Source organism: Oncorhynchus keta, chromosome 21 (assembly GCF_023373465.1).
Source record: "Oncorhynchus keta strain PuntledgeMale-10-30-2019 chromosome 21, Oket_V2, whole genome shotgun sequence".
Classification (NCBI taxonomy): domain Eukaryota; kingdom Metazoa; phylum Chordata; class Actinopteri; order Salmoniformes; family Salmonidae; genus Oncorhynchus; species Oncorhynchus keta.
Window position 1 is genome coordinate 45,566,044 of NC_068441.1, and position 20,138 is coordinate 45,586,181.

The window sequence follows — 20,138 nt, forward strand, 5'->3', positions numbered from 1 at the left end:
CATGTGTATGTGACAAATAAAATTTGATTTGATTTGATTTGATTTGATTAGCCCAGTGTTGTACACTCACTGTGTGTCCATTGTAACACCACTATGATAGGATGGAGGCATTCATTTACAACTAGGACATTCTTGCTTGCTATCTGTTGTTATCACTTCTATTTCATTGTCAGAGACGGCCTCGACGTCACCTGTCTACTAACCACCGGTCCTGGCAACCCATCTGTACGCACACCTGCGTCTCATCATCATCAGTCACACCTGGACTTCATTACTCCCTTGATTACTTATCCTTTATATAGCACTCTTTTGTTAGCAGTCATCAGGTGCTATTGTTTATGTTTCCATGGTCAGGCACTTCTCTTATTTTGTATTGCGTCGTTATTATTAAACTCACTAACTACGTTATAGGTTTCATATCGTAAATGCTTAGACATTTATTTTCAGTCTCAGCAGGTTAACGAGCGGGCAAAAATGGTCCCAAAGACATCAAGAGATTTGTAATGACATCATAGGTTTGTAATTACGTCACAGGGATCAGTTTTGCCACTGGGTATGACTGACAATTTAGCCGAACTGAACATTTTGTCTGTTACCATCATTTTATTTAACTAGGCAAGTCAGTTCAGAACAAATTATTATTTACAATGACGGCCTACATCGGCCAAACCCGGACGACGCTTTGCCAATTGTGCGCCGCACTATGGAACTCCCAATCACAGCCGGATGTGATACAGCCTGGATTAAGACCAGGGTGTCTGTAGTGACGCCTCTAGCAGTGAACCGCAGTGCCTTAGACCGCTGCTCCACTCGGGAGCCATGCCTTTCAAAACAATGAATGAACTAAAAACTAATATTCATATATTAAATAATATATTTGAAAAGGACCACAGTAAAACATCAGATAAAAATAATTAAATCAATGACAATTGTGGATCTTTTCAAAATTGCCAACAAAAAGACTATAAAAGTTATTGACCGTTATATCGCACCTCAAGGTTAGTAGAACATATGGTTGAAAAGTGACAAGATTATGTTTTAATAATGCTTATGCATCAAATATGGTTTGATGAGTACTCTCTCGTCTGTGTCTGTGGGACTGAGATGGGCCTCTGGGGCTTGGCGCTGGCAATTGATTTATGATGGCTTGGTGATAAAACCTACAGTCTGCATAGAAATAGTTGGTGTTTGTATACTGTGAGGTACCAGGGTTGGAGATGTTTCTGGTGTGGACGGCTGATGGGAGGAACCTCGTCTTAGGGGCCAAACCCCGGTTTATATATATTTGGAACAGTCTTCACAGTAAATGCTATCTGGCTGGGGGATACTCCTTTCTCACATACAAATCCTAACCTTTTGACCTATTCCAGACATCTGTTGTTTGTTACGTATTCAGGAGGATGTGTTTTAACTATGAAATACTGTGGCTCGGTTCTGCTCGTTGAGCTCTCGGCATCACACTTCAGAGTGTGGGATCGACCAGCTTCATCATTGCAATAATTAATCGATATTAAATAAAGATCATTGTTTGAAGAAATGACAGTCTCTCTCACTTGATTAGAATATTCCACGACAAACTACTACACAACCGACACACTGACACCAACTTCTGGCTCTCATTTTTGTTATCCTGAAATGAAATGTGATACTTATTCAATTAACCCTGGATACAAAATAATATGTTCTATGCAGTCTGGGCTTTAGTATGGTTACATCAAGGAGACTAAACCTCTCCAACCTCCCCTTGATCCCTCCCGCTCCTCCCTTCCTGCCCTCTCCCCCTCCTCCCTCCCTGCTATCTTCCTGCCCCCTCCCCCTTCCTGCCCCCTCCCCCTTCCTGCCCCCTCCCCCTTCCTGCCCCCTCCCCGCCACCTGTCATCCCCTGCCATTTTGAAACGTGACCACAACAGTCCAAAAACATAAATTGCCATTCCCATAGTCTTTTATGCCCTCCATTTTTTCTTTGCCAGCAATCTGGGAGAAGACAGCATCTATATTTCTCCTTTCAAGACAGAAGATTTGAATAGAACCACCTGTTGTGCTGAGCAGTTGGAGGCACATTAAACATCTGTGACATGTTGCCTCCAAATATGCAATTGGCTCAGACACGATTAGAAGACTGGGCAGCCCATAAAGTGAGACTTGTGCTACTGGGGAGGCGTGTGGTGTTGGAACAGCGTTGGGCTGGTTAGCGCAGCACAGCGAGGGTGCCTTGGAGAGGCTTCAGTGCACCAGAGACATTGTCACTGAGAAGCCACAAGGAAAAGCACAGGAGGCCCAGCCTTAATAAACACACTATCAAACTGTGTCACCCAATGGAAGGGAGGGACTTTAGGGAACACATCACTCAAAATACTTCCTCAAATGCACTGGTAAAACAGAGCATAGTAAGACTGATATTGACAGCAACATAACTTGTGTAACTCATCCCTATAAGCAAAATATGCTAAAAATATGTGTTTTTGGTTGTCTTGTGGTCACTGGGATACATGTGGTAAAATAATATTTTAAGCAGTATCAGGCAGCAAGCCGGGGAGTGGTAAAATACCATGTTAAGGAGTATTTCATTGTCCTTTTGCAGCTGTTTGATTGTTAAGACTGAATTTAACTGTGAGTTATGAATCCACAAGCATCCCACATCAACAAACTGATTATAGCCCTGTCTGTTACAATGAGAGCTTGGAGAGACAAAATGGATAGCTTCAAAGGCTGCAATATTAACTCTAAAAGAAACACACCATTATCTGTCCCCTCTGAAAAGGGAAACGTCAACTATAGAGGTGAATGGTTCCATTCTGGTCAAGCGGTCACTCACTCAGGTAAAACCTAGGGTGAAACTGACATAAAGAACGAAGGTCAGACCATTTAAATTGAACTGCCAGGTGTCCTTTATCAATGAGAGCTGTTGGAGCCTTGAGTATAATGAGCTGTTTATCTGCGTATTACAGACCACCTTGTAAAATAAATCAGCTGTCGTAAACAACGCACCAAACCACTGTTACACTGCACCTTGCAAGATAAGAAGTGGAGTTTAATTAGGAGTTCATCTTCACAAGTAGAATGATGTATTATTTCAATGCCTTGTAAAATAGCAACCCAACCAGTTATGGGCAGAGCCATATTCCACTCATTCAAATGTCATTTTCTTTTCCTTGTTCAAGATGTTTGAGTTGATTGCGGTGCAAAAGATCAAACTTAAAATCAGAATATCAATTTAGTAGGGAAACGTGAGGAAATTTAGTTAATTGAAGAAACTTATGAAGGACCACGAAAAGTGCAAAGTAATAAGGAAAGTAATTATCGAGTAGCAAATAACAGAAACAATTAAAACTATTCACTTTTAAAAGTTTTAAATGTAGTTTGAAGACCATAACAGTAGTCCCGTTCTAAAAGAGTGTGGGGGATATTTTGAAAAATCAAATAGAAAAATAGTAATTTTCTTTAAAAAAAAACATTCATACTCAATCTACAGGGTTTACTAGAGGACATGACTGCACTGCGGGCATTAAGACATAATCAAGTATTGTACAAAAGGCCGTGTGTTTTCTAAAACATCTCACTTTACCCTCTTTTCCATAACATCTTATATTTTCTTCACACGTACAAGGCAAGTGCTACTTTTCGTGTTACCTTTAATGGTTAATTCAGCTGATGAAACATTAAGGTGTGCCATCCCACACTGCCCACTATGAAAGCTCACAGATGGAAAACCTGTAAACCATGGGCAGTCCACATCTCATAAATATAGTACTCAGGCAACTGTTTGCATGTGACATGCTTCCCTCTCCATTTAAGGTCATCCAATAAAGAAATACCACATGTCTTTATTTTCACCAGAGGCATGCGTCTTCATGTACTGTTAACTGTGGTACACTACTGGGGCGGCAGATAGCCTGGCGGGTAGGAGCGTTGGGCCAGTAACCAGAAGGTTGCTGGATCGAATCCCGGAGCTAACAAGGTAAAAATCTGTCGTTCTGCCCCTGAGCAGAGCAGTTAACCCACTGTTTCCCGTGCGCCGTCAATGTCGATTAAGGCAGCCCCCCGCACCTCTCTGATTCAGAGGGGTTGGGTTAAATGTGGAAGACACATTTCAGTTGAATGCATTCAGTTGTACAACTGACTAGGTATCCCACTATAGGGATGTGTCATTTGACATTAGGTCCCAAAATGGCACCCTTTTTCCTATACAATACAGTACACTACTTTGACAAGAGCCCCATGGGCTCTGGAGCCTGTGTATACTACTGTCCAACTTCATCATCAGTCAACCAGAACCCCATCACCAGAAGCCAACTGTCTGACCTCGACTTCATCAGTCAACCAGAACCCCATCACTAGAAGCTGACCGTCTGACCTAGACTTCCTCAGTCAACCAGAACCCCATCACTAGAAAACAATGTTGACTATGCAAATCGATCCATATCAGAATGGCATCACTCTGAGTGAAAACTCGAAAAGAGAAGAGGACATATAGAAAAGAAAGGAGGACCGCAGCGATTAATGTCTCTCTCTGCCAAATCCACTCGTTCTGTGTGTTCCAATCAGAGTGGAAGAGACTTCGAACTGGGACATATCACAATCCCAGCTCAGTAGTGTTGTGTCTCATGGGTATTAACTTACAAAGCCCATTATGCTAGAGAAACAAAGAAGCGCACGCAGAATGACAGAAAACTCTGCAAATCCAGGCAGAGGGCTTAATCTCCCAAAGATATGCATCATCAGAACAAATCCCAACGTGTCCCCAGATTAAGTTCATGTGTGCATGTGGCTGTGCACCATGAAAAACAGATGTGCCATTGTCATATCATAACTTCTTTACACAGATATGGCAGATTCAGCAGTGAACACAGAAATGCTGACGCACACACATACACACAAGATGTGAAACACCGGATGCATATAAATGCACGTTTACATTAGCAATAGGGTGCTTAAGCATCAACTCAAATCACACCCACATATTATCATGCATGTACACAGAAATACCATTAACAATGCCATAATCATGCATAACTACACAAGGACTTTTACTACAACACACATTAACACTCCACGATAAGACAACATCATCTTGGTCATGATGCAAGTCTAGCTGCAGATAGGAAGCAAGGAAGTAAACGTCTCTGTTGAAATGTTTGAAATCTGGCCGCAATCTCCTTCACACCCACCTAGTGTGCGTCCCACATTTTGCACCCTATTCCAGGTGTGGTGCACTACTTTTGACCAGGGCCCATATGACTCTGGTCAAAAGTAGTGCACTATATTAGGTGGTAAGGTATCATTTGGGAGGCAGGCCTAGTCAACACCTCTCTGTTTGGAGAGAATATCCGCAGCCCACCAGCGGCAGGCCTTTTCAAAGCTACGTTGCTCTGAGTTGCTTCCTAACCTTGTTCACTGTCACTCAGATGATCTAGTTTACTTAGCTGCCTTCCAGATATCCAGAACAGAAGCACTCTGGCTGACCACAGTGAGTGGGGAGAGAAACACATGCACACTCAATTTTAATTCAATTTAAGGGGCTTTATTGGCATGGGAAACATGTTTACATTGCCAAAGCAAGTGAAATAAATGATAAAACAATTTACAGTAAACATTACACAGTTAAGAATAAAGACATTTCAAATGTGATATTGTCTATATACAGTGTTGTGCAAATTATGTGCAAATAGTTCAAGTACAAAAGGGAAAATAAATAAAACATACACTCTCTCTCCATCTTTTGCACACACACACACCCCATCTCATTCTCTCTCATACCCACCCACACACAGCGTTTTTATACTAGTGCATTAACTACTGTAAATATAATACCTGTGACCATCTAATGTTGAAGTGAGCAAATTCCTGTGCTGTCCATCTTGATTTGACATTTTTAAATTCTATTTCAATAGAGATTGCTCTCTTTCTCTCCTGTTGTTAACTTATAGCACATCACGACACATACACTGGAAATCCATTCGTTATTTTGTTTTATAAAATCCTCATTGATAGCACATTGTTATGTGCCTACACTTGGCGTTTTTTGAATTTAAAAAAAAAATGTCGCCTGAGAACACTGAGAAAATCGTATTGTCAGGTTGTAAGACCTTGAGGTAACACTGAGAAAATCATATTGTCAGGTTGTAAGACCTTGAGGTAACACTGAATGTCTGTCTGCTGTGAGATGAAAAAACATTGGCCACAGTATCACAAGCTGTGCTTTCTTTTCCAAAAGACTTCTGAGATTGAATCCAGAGCAGAAGTCCTCACCCCAAGGCACACATTATGCTGTAGTCTAAGCCTCCATATGTCAAGACCATGTCTATATATGACAGCTTAACGATGGTCAGAGCTGGCCAGACCCTGGGCAGGGTAAATGTTGCAGGAGACAAAGAAAACTCCTTTAGAGACAGAAAGAGATGGAGGGAAACAGGGGAAAGAGAAAGTGAAAGAGAGACAGAAACAGAGACGACCAAAGGGGCTGTCTAAAGAGCTCATCTACAGTATACAGTAAAGCTGTACAAAAGACTATTTCTAGCCTGAAAGATGGAAAAAAAATCACTGTATCTGTCGAGTTGGTCAACCGCACAGGGCTCCAACATTGCACAGTGCAATGTTGTTACTTTATAGACGCAATCAATTGGCTAGTACTCCAGAATTCCCTCAATTGAGATGAGGGATGAGTAATCATTTGGATGAAGGATGCGGGTGCTTGGATGGGGAAATGTAGGCTGGGTGAGTTGAGGAAAGGGATGCTGTTTTCTTTAATGTGGCAGTCAGCAATAAAGATCCTCCCCGCCCCGGTTTCGGTAAAAAGATGAGGGATGGGGCTTGAGCAATGTAACCACTCAAATTCATAGAGAGAGTGCTATGGATACAAGGACTGACATCCATGATATCAAAATTATAGTTTTAAATGTGTTTTTGAAGCTGTGTTTGTTTACAAAAAAGGGTATATTTGGCTTCTGATGGGGTAGGACAGCTACACTGAGTTCGTGAGACATTTATAAGTTATATTTTTCAATAACCAATGAGTACTGTAACCATCATTTCACAAAGCTTCATAATAATATTTGGGTACTGTACATATTAATTTATACGTCCCAAAATGTGGCAACTGCTGATTGCCCCTTTAAATACAAATATTATTACGAAGCTTTGTGAAATGATGGTTTCCATTTTGTATGTTTTTCTTTAGATTGGCAGCCCACATGTACTACAATAATATACATTTAAAAATATGGAACAAAAAAACATGTTGAGAACTGAATATGAATTGATATGAGTTTGAATATTGTGCCTGCAACCCCCAAACAAAAAAATGGCAAGCAAAATAAAAAGTTGATGTAAAAAAAAAGGATGGGTAATGATTCAATACCATCTGTGATCAGTGTGAGCAGTTGACCAATACTATTGGTTATCCGTGTGAGCAGTCGACCAATACTATTGGTTATCCGTGTGAGCAGTCGACCAATACTATCGGTTATCCGTGTGAGCAGTCGACCAATACTATCGGTTATCCGTGTGAGCGGTCGACCAATACTATCGGTTATCCGTGTGAGCAGTCGACCAATACTATCGGTTATCCGTGTGAGCAGTCGACCAATACTATCGGTTATCCGTGTGAGCAGTCAACCAATACTATCGGTTATCCGTGTGAGCGGTCGACCAATACTATCGGTTATCCGTGTGAGCGGTCGACCAATACTATCGGTTATCCGTGTGAGCGGTCGACCAATACTATCGGTTATCCGTGTGAGCGGTCGACCAATACTATCGGTTATCCGTGTGAGCGGTCGACCAATACTATCGGTTATCCGTGTGAGCGGTCGACCAATACTATCGGTTATCCGTGTGAGCAGTCGACCAATACTATCGGTTATCCGTGTGAGCAGTCAACCAATACTATCGGTTATCCATGTGAGCGGTCGACCAATACTATCGGTTATCCGTGTGAGCGGTCGACCAATACTATCGGTTATCCGTGTGAGCGGTCGACCAATACTATCGGTTATCCGTGTGAGCGGTCGACCAATACTATCGGTTATCCGTGTGAGCGGTCGACCAATACTATCGGTTATCCGTGTGAGCGGTCGACCAATACTATCGGTTATCCGTGTGAGCGGTCGACCAATACTATCGGTTATCCGTGTGAGCGGTCGACCAATACTATCGGTTATCCGTGTGAGCTGTCGACCAATACTATCGGTTATCCGTGTGAGCGGTCGACCAATACTATCGGTTATCCGTGTGAGCGGTCGACCAATACTATCGGTTATCCGTGTGAGCAGTCGACCAATACTATCGGTTATCCGTGTGAGCAGTCGACCAATACTATCGGTTATCCGTGTGAGCAGTCGACCAATACTATCGGTTATCCGTGTGAGCGGTCGACCAATACTATCGGTTATCCGTGTGAGCGGTCGACCAATACTATCGGTTATCCGTGTGAGCGGTCGACCAATACTATCGGTTATCCGTGTGAGCGGTCGACCAATACTATTGGTTATCCGTGTGAGCGGTCGACTTGTAGTAATGGGAAGTTCGGCTCTTTTTACTGACTCATTCAGTCAAAATAACAAATATTTCAACAAATTTCCTTCATTTATTTCAGTAATGTCCAGAGCACCCTACCAGAGAACGATGAAAAAAAAAATGAAAAAAAGATTCTACAAGCCTCTCATTCACCATAGGGGGCTTATTGGAGCTGTGTATTGTAACTGAGACGTGAAAGTGTGCTTCAAACAATGTTATTTTGTGATTGCTAAGCATACAAATAAGATATGTTGTTAATTTTAAACAAGGTCTAGTTGCCAATCTCTTAGTTGTGGCTGCAACCGGACCAGATTGTGAACGACTCTTGGCGTAATGATTGACTGCCGCGAGGGAGAGATTAGCATAGTATTGTTCGCGAACTGCAGCATCCCCCAATGTTTTGGTATGTTTTGAAAGTTTCTGAATGTTAATGTATGTTTTGAAAGTTTCAGGATGTTAAGGTATGTTTTGGTTCTACAAAGCTCTGTCCATCAATTGCATTCTATAATCGAATCAAATCAATTGACCAATATTGGCCACATACACATGGTTAGCAGATGTTAATGCGAGTGTAGAGAAATGCTTGTGCTTCTAGTTCCGGCAGTGCAGTAATATCTAACAAGTAATCTAACAATTCCACAACAACTACCTAATACACACAAATCTAAACGGATGGAATAATATGTACATATAAATATATGGATGAGCGATGACCGAGCGGCATAGGCAAGATGCAATAGATGGTATAAAACACAGTATATACATATGAAATGAGTAATGTAAGGCATGTAAACATTATTAAAGTTGCATTATTTAAAGTGACTAGTGATCCATTTATTAAAGTGGCCAATGATTCAAGTCTATGTGGGCAGCAGGCGCTCTGTGTTAGGGATGGCTGTTTAACAGTCTGATGGGCTTGAGATAGAAGCTGTTTTTCAGTCTCTTGGTCCCAGCTTTGCCTCACCTGTACTGACCTCGCCTTCTGGATGGTAGCGGGGTGAACAGGCAGTAGCTGGTTGATGTTCTTGATGATGTTTTTGGCTACTATTATATTTACAGGTAGTTTGTTTGCCCCCGGTGATGCGGCAGTTGCCGTACCAAGCTGTGATACAGCCCAACAGGATGCTCTCAGCTGTGCACCTGTAAAAGTTTGTGAGGGTTTTAGTTGACACATTTCTTCAGCCTCCTGAGGTTGAATAGATGCTTTTGCGCCTTCTTCACCACACTGTCTGTGTGGGTGGACCATTTCTGTTTGTCCGTGATGTGTATGCCGAGGAACTTAAAACTTTACACCTTCTCCACTGCTGTCACGTCAATTTGGATAGGGGGGTGCTCCCTCTGCTGTTTCCTGACGTCCACGAGCATCTCCTTTGTTTTGTTGACATTGAGTGAGAGGTTGTTTTCCTGACGCCACACTCAGAGTACCCTCACCTCCTCCCTGTAGGCTGTCTCATCGTTGTTGGTAATCAAGCCCACAACTGTTTTGTCGTCTGCAAACTTGATGATTGAGTTGGAGGCGTGCATGGGCAAGCAGTCATGGGTGAACAAGGAATACAGGAGGGGGCTGAGCACGCACCCTTGCATTTATGAATTGCATTTATTCTTGCACCATGCGAACATGTATTTTTATTCTCTATGCTACCTGCAGAGTGATATTTTCTGCGCGCACATTAGGGCTGGGCGATATGGCCAAAATATCATAGCACGGTATTTTTTCAACTTTTGACAGTGTGACAGTATTATATGTTTTTGATTAATAAAAGTTCTAAATTTGCTTAAGGAGTAGTGGTGGCAACACATACATTCTAAGTTATTTTAATGGGTCTTTCTAAAAATGGGTCTTTCTAAAAAAAAGAAAGTATATATTTTCATATATACACACTGCTCTTGCTAGTATCGCTGCTCTTTACTAAACTTTACGTATCAGCCTCAAGGCCTTCGTCAGATCTTTGAGGCCGATATGTAAAGCTTAAGAGAGAGCCTTGATACTAGAAAAAGCAGTGTGCAGGTTTCTTATCTTTTTCAACTGTTACCATGCACCTGCAACAAAGATAGCTCAGATGTGTGACAGCCTTTTGAATACAGTGATGTTTGACATGACAACAAATGAAAATGCCAAGGATGAGTGATTTTGACAGGTTAGGAACCAAAGTGTTGGTCAGTGTTTCCTACGGGACTCTAATCTTTGGCTACATTCAAAGTTATCTTTGCTACCTCATGTAGCTAACATATTCATGCTTCGTCTATTCCTCTTTGATTTAGAAGATACTGTTGCACAAACACACTGATTTAAGCCTACAACATCACTGGTAGCTACGTTTGCTCTGACTCCGTACAAATTTTAGCTAGCTAGACAGCTAACTAGTGATTAGCAGCTAACATGATTTAGCCACAACTTGCTAAGAAAATACAAACTAGCGGTTTGCAGATATAAGAACGCTTGTGCATTTATAATAGAAGCAAAGAGGAAACAGCATTGTTGCAACATTGTTGCATGACCATGTAGACTGAACGCAAGTGTCTATTGGTTGAGCAACAAATGTGCTCACTCCTTCAGTGACGGGCGGTGCCAGGTCTATGTGGAAAGCGGCACGGAGAGAGAGAGAGCGGAGAGGGATGACAAGTAGAGGATTTAACTATAAAAATGGACGTTACACACAGCGTATCATATTTAAACCAAACATTCAAATACCGTTATAGAAGATAAAGTAAAATCTCAAACCGGTTTGTGCATCAATATCGGTATATAGTAAAATACAGTATATCGCCCAGCCCTAACGCACATGATAGACTGTTTGTCGGAGCACGCCTCTGGAGCAGCTGAGCCGGGGGAGCGCGTATTCAATCCTGCTGAAGAATTCATTGCGGCCAGCAGGTCAAACAAACGACTAAAATGAATGAGTCACTCTAAAAAACAAATAATGACTCTCGAGTCATTCAAAAACAACAAATCGTTTGCAAACTGCACAGCACTATTGACTTGCCATCTTTAGGTGGTGTGATGGAGTCTGTTAGTTGGGCATTGATGGATTCTTATCTGTAATCTGTGATAAGAGTCATTGGTCATGTAAGATGGTCAGCAGGAACAATCAAGTAAATTCATGATATTATAGACTCAGAAGGAGAAATACATTGCCTTGCTGAAGAAAAACGGTACCATGCCAGACAAGAAGAAACACCATGAGATCTAGGTTCTGGTGTGTAGCTTTCTAGGCTGAGACAACCCCTGCAATTCTCGCAAGGTTTTTTATATTTTTATATATCTTAGAAACTTCAGGAGTCCATCTTCTTCTTTACCACACAGTGCACACACCATGACTCCTGTCTATGCCTCTAAAAACTCTGAATTATGGTAATGCTATTCAGACTTTCTGCTGCATCTGCGTCACAAGCAGTGCCGTAGCGGTCAGGCCAGAGAGCACTGGAGTTGGAGCTGGAGGCCATTATTTGGCCAGCAGTCTCCAGAGGTAAGCAGAGGCCAAGGCAGCCGTGACTCTCACAGCACCAGGCTAGCATAGGCACAAGGCTCTGGCCTTAGTACCAGATGATTACCAGCCTAACAGCAGGCCTCCTACTTTATCGAGCCACTTTACCAATTTCCAAAGGAACTTATGGATGTAGGTATGTATGGAGAGGGGGAGATAGTGTGGGGGTGGTAGCAGTGTGTGTGTGGAGAGGGGGAAACAGTGTGTGTACCAGGTGGAACTATGAACCCACCACTACCATCCCAGATAGTGCCACTAATGCATTATTCAGAAGCTTCAAATGTGAAATTTTGGGCAGTTTTGTCCCAGGGGCTTTTCTATCTTATAAAACTATCGTACTACCACTGGTAACAGCTAGCAAACATGTGATTTGCATGGGTAGTGGGACTCTAATCAATACATGGCTCTAAGGAAGTGTCTTACAGTTTACTAATTTTACAAAATGTGTACCATCACTGAGCATTATTTGGTGTAAACTCACAATATTTAGGGAATGATTTGTATGTGCCTGAATCCAGACAGTAGGATACAAATAAATCAGTGAAACTTCATCAGTAAAGCAAACAGACTTTTGATTTATTTACCTAACCCGAAAATAAATAGGCTATTCATATCGAACATGTATCAAATGTATTTATAAAGCCCTTTTTACATCAGCAGATGTCACAAAGTGCTATACAGAAATTCAGCCTAAAACCCCAAAACAGCAAGCAACGCAGATGTAGAAGCTGCTATTTACCATATACTGACTTTTTATGACACCTAGATACCGGAAAGCACCTTTATCCTTATCCTCCTTTATCATTAACAGTTACAGATGGAAATAGCAGTAAAGTGAGACAAGCAAAACATCAATGTTCAGTCTTTTGCTCTGTGACAAAGGCCAAATGTCCACCACAAAAGCTAAATTGCCAAGGAAACACTGAGCCTGGTGATAATCATAGGAAATGAATGACATTCTACTATGACAAAAAAAAACGCAAAATCATGGTATTTTGTTGATGCTTTCAACATCATTATAGCACTTACGAGCATTGGCCGAATGCCAAGGCACTTCAGAGAGATTCACAGAATCTTGGTAAAACGGTCTAAATGCTACTAGTGAATTTTACGTTTGCACCATTACATTACAATTATGTTATGACTGAAAATTCAGCACGTTGTAAAAACTATGGGGGGTATCAATGTAAATTGAGTATGACCAATTATGTGTTTTATTTGTTTATATGTCAATGGAAATTAAATAAATATTTTTTTTAAAGTAATTTAAAAAAAAATAGGACATACTTGAAAATGTTCATTTCAAAACACACATTTGAGGAATCACCCACAAGTTATAGAAAATGTTAACTTGAACAACCGCAAGTAGGCGCGTACTGCTAGAAACCATTTCAAGTTCCGGATCATACAGTACACTGCACAGTATCAGTTGAAACGGTTTTGTAGCCAAACTGACCTCCTTGCACCTGAGTCACTTTAAAGAAATACAGTCCCATCACCAAATCTAATTTTAGGGACACTCATTGTTAATGATCACTTTCAGTCTGCCTCTGTGTTGCCAAGTCCTTTAGGCAACACCAGATGAGAACAGATCTTAAACCATCTTCTATCCACAGTAAATAAAAGAACATTGAAAACTTATTAAACCATCTTGGAACACAGAAAATGCCCTGTGAAATAGACTATTGCCCAGTTTGAAATCGACCCCTCACCTCTACACCCAAAGCACTTATGTAGATTTGAAAGTATTGGATAGATGTAGGCTAGCTAATAATAATGTAGCTCCGTTTTTGGTCTTCGATTTGATAGGGCTAAAATACATTGTCTTCACCATATTGTTTTGGCTATCCAATCCTTCTAGATCAAGTACGTAGAGGCCTGGTGGGCTATAGGGATTTGGTTAAAAGGTTATGGTTACGTTTAAGGTTCTGGGTTATTTGTTGGCATGTCAGTCACGTCCCTTTTAGTCACACCCCATCTGTGTCAGTTTCCGCCAAACAACCCAGAAGAGATAGTCACCACAACCTCCTGGCAGACGAGCCTGGTTCCTGGGGCAGCAGGTGTTCGACTGTAACGCGGAGAGCGTGAATGAGCCACCCACCCACCCCCTGGTCCCGGGCCAAAGACACAGGAGCAGGTGTGGAGCAGAGTGGAGCACTGCAGATGAACTAAGGAACACACGGAGCCCAGATCAATTAAACAGCCTGATAGTCCGGGATTCATAAAGCCTCTCTCGTTTGTAACCCCTATTTGTCATCTTTACAACTCCTTCCTTCCATCCATCTCCCCCTCCTCCCTCGGCTGAGGTTTATACCCAGGATCGGTAAACAGAAATCAATGACCCAAAACGGTGGACTGCTTCATATTAACGATTTATCGGAGGGTTGGGGTACCTAGAATTGGCTAAGAGGTTGCCCCAAGAGCCCCCTGATATGCATTCAGTGGAGGTTCACATATCACCATAAATCCATAACGTATTCAGTTGGGAGATCTGGGTTACTAGCACATAAACCCTTTAATGTACATACTGCTTACAACAGACCTGGTCTATATGAGATTATAAACTGAGTGGTTTGAGTCCTGAATGCTGATTGGCTAAAAGCTGTGGTATATCAGACAATATGCCATGGGTATGAAAAAACATTTATTTTTACTACTCTAATTATGTTTGTAACCAGTTTATAATAGCAATAAGGCACCTCGGGTTTGTGATATATGGCCAATATACCACGGCTAAGGGCTGTATCCAGGCACTCTGTGTTGAGTCTTGCGTAAGAACACCCCTTAGCTGTGGTATATTACCCATATACCACACCCCCTCGTGCCTTATTGCTTAAATATACCACGACTGTCAGCATTCAGGCCTCGATCCACCCAGTTTATAATGTCTGATATACCTTATTGGTTAAATATGAGCATGGCCAGGTTTAATAGATGTCATAGACAACATTCATTTGGGAGCCTATTGCTCTAATAGACACAAATGTTCCACCCTCGTCCTATAGTGTTAACATGGGGAATGTCTAAAACTGATGCTCCGCCAAGGTCAATATGGGTTCAAGCACAATCCCAGGCAGCTTTCAGAGTCTGCTAATTCTTGTTGTGGATCACAATCCTAATTGGATAATTACACTCATTGATTGGATGGTGAAAGAAAGAGGCCCTCCCCTCTCGCTCGGTTTCCCCAACCTAACCAGTCTAGAACCTGCAACCTCCCAAAACTATCAAGAATTTAACTTGGACACTTCTGACCTCCAGCAAGGTCAGACAGCAATAACCAAGTGTAAAAAGTACACAGGCTAGCCAACCCCCCTGGTCACAAATCAGATTTATTGGGAGTAGGCAATATTTTATTCTGATCCTCCCCCTTGGTAGTAGACTGTATTCATTCTGGTCTATATTAACAGTATTGCACTTTTCATGTAGCCTACTTTTGGCCAGCTAATAGCTTAACCACCGATCAAGAAACGTTATGGACTAAATGTTTAAATCCTGTTGCTGCAGGATCATTTTGCTGTGACAATATAGGTTAGGTTTTTAATTAAAAACAAAACATATATATATTTTTGGATACATCTGTCATCTACCCGAAGGAAAATGCAAAACATTGCGAATTAGGTTAAACCCATCATCAGTCTGAATGACCAACTCTAGAGGGGTTGAGACCAGACCTCTCCTTAGAATGCAGTACTTTTCTGAAGGATATTTACATTTAAGTCAAGCACATTCATGGAACAATGGAATACAGATTATCAAAGGATTAAATCACTGACTTATTGATTTCTAACTATCTGGAGTTATACAGCATAAGTTTGGCATAATGTAAACTTGGCAAAAGAAAGGCAAAAATGTCATATGAACGTATAAAGAAAGGCATGACTGAATAGGCCCACATAAAACCTAATCTAATGTATGCTATAGAAGAGCCACACGGTAAGCCATATGATACAACCTAACTAATACAAATTGTTGTCACCGATTTGGGTGAAATGTCCAACAAAGAACCTCAGAAGGCAAATAACTGGAGATGGAACATTTCATGTGTAAAACAGCACATCACATTATACCTGGAGGTATTGATGATGATAATAATAATAAATACAAACATATTAATATTATTATTAGTAGTAGTAGTAGTAGTAGTATTAACAACTAATTGAGCCTTAAAATGTGAAGTGAATATGCCGCTTTGACAGGTAGCCTTGATGTTGACATGCAATGTTCAGCCTAACGCACACGTCCAACTTCCATGCACACAGGAGTCTGCGCATCAAGTGTCAACTCCAGTCGTTTTCAGAATGTGTGAAACTCGCCTCCTCCCAACAATGCCAATTCATTATAATTTCTAAAGAATATCCCATATGCAGTGAACTGACAGTCGCTCCATAGTGTTTTATTTCGTTCTCTCCCTTCACCTATCGTTGCGCAAATAAATAAAAAAAAATGTGCAGTGCGTGTCCCATTGAGTCCATCTGCATCGATTACATTGGGTTTGCAGTCAAAATAGTATCAATCTATTCAATAATCGAATGCATGGGCTACTGCAAGACGCGGCTACTATACTATAGTGATGTGTTTTCAATAGCCTACCTCAATTCCTTAATAAGTAGCCTGGCATTTTAAGTTTTTTATTTTTATTAGACTTTCATTCCCTGAACTCAGTGACCAATAATAGATCTCCAGACCAAATACACATATTGCGCAACCCAGTATGCCTTTCTTTTTTAATTTATATCATTTAAAATATCTTCTGACATAATTAGATTTAAAACAAGCTGCAAACAATTTCACTGTGAACCGATGATCTACATAATGCACGAGATGGACAGAACATTGCGTACGGTCAATAGTTATTTCACTTGAGATATCTATCCGCCTTCATCAGTGTAGTGATGCAAAATGGCAACAAGTTCGATCTTCGATTTAGCCTAATTGCATCGTTAATCGCCCATCACTAATGAGAGCATATCCATGAGAACTGGCAAGGCATTCTCCCGTCGGTTGCCATACAAAACTATCCAGTTTTCAATTCTATTTCCTCTCATTTCCCTTGAACTACGATATTGAAGAGGGAAACGAGCGCGGAAAGAAGTCGCTCATACAACCGGTTTATACATGTCCAAATAAATGCAAAAGTAGGCTAAACAATATGCTCGTACCTTTTTACGTGGGAGAATGTCAAAGACTCGGGTAGCAAGTTGGAGAGACTGGTCCTGTCTATCGTTTTTTCCCAAATGTATGATCCTCTTTGAGCAGCAGCAGCAGCAGCAGAAGCAGCAACGGCGGCGGACAGTCTGAAGCGCAGCTACACTCATCCACCCTGCCACCACGCTTTTATCGGAGTCTTCTTTTTGACAGGACAGAAACACACTGCATGGAAAGCCCCTTGTGGTGATGGAGAGAATTATAAATGAAAGAGAGGGAGAGAGCGTTGAGAGTAGTGAAATTAAGCCTTGCTGCAATATATAAACCATTCACCCCCTTTTTTCACAACTGCCACCAGTTTGGAGCTAAAACATTTACAACAAAGACATATTGACCTAGTAAAATAAATAGTTTAAAATATATATATTTGTTTTTACACAATTTATTTTACTAGGTCAATATACGTCTTTGTTGTAAATGTTCGGGAAGTATTTAGACCCCTTGACTTTATGTTACAGCCTTATTCTAAAATGGATTCAATTATTTTTTTCCCTCATCAATCTACACACAATGGCAAAGCAAACACACACACACACTTTTATTGTATTAAAAATAAAACAAATATCAAATTGAAATAACTATTCAGACCCTTTACTAAGTACTTTGTTGAAGCACCTTTGGCAGTGATTACAGCCATGCTGTAATGTAACAAAATGTTGGCGAAGCCAACAGGTCTGAATACTTTCCGAATGCACTGTATAAAGGATTTTATTTTCAAATGAAAAGATGCAACATGTAACAATTTCAAATATTTTACTGTTACAGTTCATATAAAGAAATCAGGTAGGAGCGTGGATCAGAAAACACATCTCCTTCGCATAGAGTTGATCAGGCTGTTGATTGTGGCTTGTGGAATGTTGTCCCACTCCTCTTCAATGGCAGTGGGAAGTTGCTGCATATTGGAGGGAACTGGAACACGCTGTCGAACACGTCAATCCAGAGCATACAAAACATGCTCAATGGTGAGTACGCAGGCCATGGGAGAACTGGGACATTTTCAGCTTCCAGGAATTGTGTACAGATCCTTGCGACATGAGGCTATGCATTATCATGCTGAAACATGAAGTGATGGGAGGTGGATGAATGGGCCGACAATGGGCCTCAGGATCTCGTCACGGTTTCTCTGTGCATTCAAATTGCCATCGACAAAATGCATTTGTGTTCATTGTCCATAGCTTATGCCTGCCCATACCATAACCCCACCACGACCATGGGGCACTCTGTTCACAACGTTGACATCAGCAAACCGCTCACCCACACAACACCATATACGCTTTCTGCCATCTGCCTGGTACAGTTGAAACCATCTGTGAAGAGCACACTTCTCCAGCGTGCCAGTCGAAGGTGGGCATTTGCCCACTGAAGTCAGTTATGACGCCAAACTGCAGTCAGGTCAAGACCCTGGTGAGGACGACGAGCACTCAGATGAGCGTCCCTGAGACAGTTTGTGCAGTAGTTCTTCGGGTTGTGCAAACCCACAGTTTCCTCAGCTGTCTGGGTGACTGGTCTCAGATGATCCCGCAGGTGAAGAAACCAGATGTGGAGGTCCTGGGCTGGCGTGGTTCACATGGTCTGCGGTTGTGAGGCCGATTGGCCATACTGCCAAATTCTTTAAAATTATATTGGAGGCTGTTTATGGTAGAAAAATGAATATAAAATCATCTGGCAACAGCTCTGGTGGACATTCCTGAAGTCAGCATAACAATTGCCCACTACCTCAAAATTTGAGACATTTGTGGCATTGTGTTGTGTGACAAAACGTAACATTTTAGTGGCCTTATTGTCCCCCGGCAAAGTGGACTTGTGAAAAAAAAACAATTAAACCTTTATTTAACCAGGTAAGCTAGTTGAGAACAAGTTCTCATTTACAACTGCGACCTGGCCAAGATAAAACAAAGAAAATGATCATCCTGTTCAATCAGCTTCTTGATATGCCACACCTGTCAGGTGGACGGATTATCTTGGCAAAGGAGAAATGCTCAATAACAGGGATGTAAACAAATTTGTGCACAGAATTTGAGAGAAATCAGCTTTTTGTGCAGATGGAACATTTCTGGGATATTTGTTTTTTTCCGCTCCAGAAACATGGGACACTTTTCATGTTGTGTTTATTTTTTTGGAAAAAATAAAAAAACAAATTAAGTTATTCAAGTATACATTACAAAAATTGCAGAAGATTCATGTAACTTAGCCTACCGGTAAATTAGCCTACCGGTAGATTTGTAACCCTAATCATGGTGCTATATGACAGATGGCATATTGTAAGTGGCATCTACAGTTACATTAGCCTACAGGTATGTGGATCTCATATTGATAGTGATAATGAGGCTTTCCTTTATAGGCAGGGGGTGGTAGCTTGTTATATTAACTTAGTCTAGACTAGTTCCTGACTAAGGAAATAGCTATTGAATATTATTATGTTTTCCTCGGTGAGGTGTTGAAACAGTGGCAGTGCCAATCCCTCATGCTTGTAATGAGAACCAAACAGTAGCAACATAAATTCCCCAGCTATAGTGAAAGACAAACAACAAGGAGATCAATCATGGCTAGAAACAGAACAGAAGACAAATAAAAGGTATTTAACAGGGCACTGTAATCCGTTGATGGCCAAACCACTATTGACTAATCCTCATAATACTGGATACCGGTGGTCAGATTGATATTCAGGCCAAATAGGGGTACAGTCTACTACGGTCTACAATATGTTACCATAGTGAGTACTGTAGTTACTGTTGTAGATTACGGGTGTGTTCAATTATGAGCTCATTCTGGCCTTTGTAGTGTTTCTCTCTCAGAGCGTTCAGAGCGCACACTGGACGCTCTGGTCGAGGAGTAGGGTTGATCTGAGCGTTCTGACCTCACAACAGCAGTCAAGCACACAAGCAAACTGGCTAATGTTGGCTAGCTACTTCCAGTCAAATGAGAGAATACCTC

The 20,138-nt window shown here is 41.3% G+C and overlaps 1 protein-coding gene across 4 annotated transcripts in view; it reads right to left on the reverse strand.

Annotated features, from left to right (window-relative positions):
- LOC118372930 (cadherin-22) overlaps positions 1-17,336 on the reverse strand; it is a 325,996-nt gene extending 308,660 nt beyond the window's left edge. For all 4 annotated transcript variants that reach the window (XM_052474027.1, XM_052474023.1, XM_052474025.1 and 1 more), the window contains exon 1: positions 17,159-17,336. The gene's annotated coding sequence lies outside the window, so the exon portion shown is untranslated. The remainder of the gene's footprint in view (positions 1-17,158) is intronic.
- Positions 17,337-20,138: the final 2,802 nt, after the last annotated feature.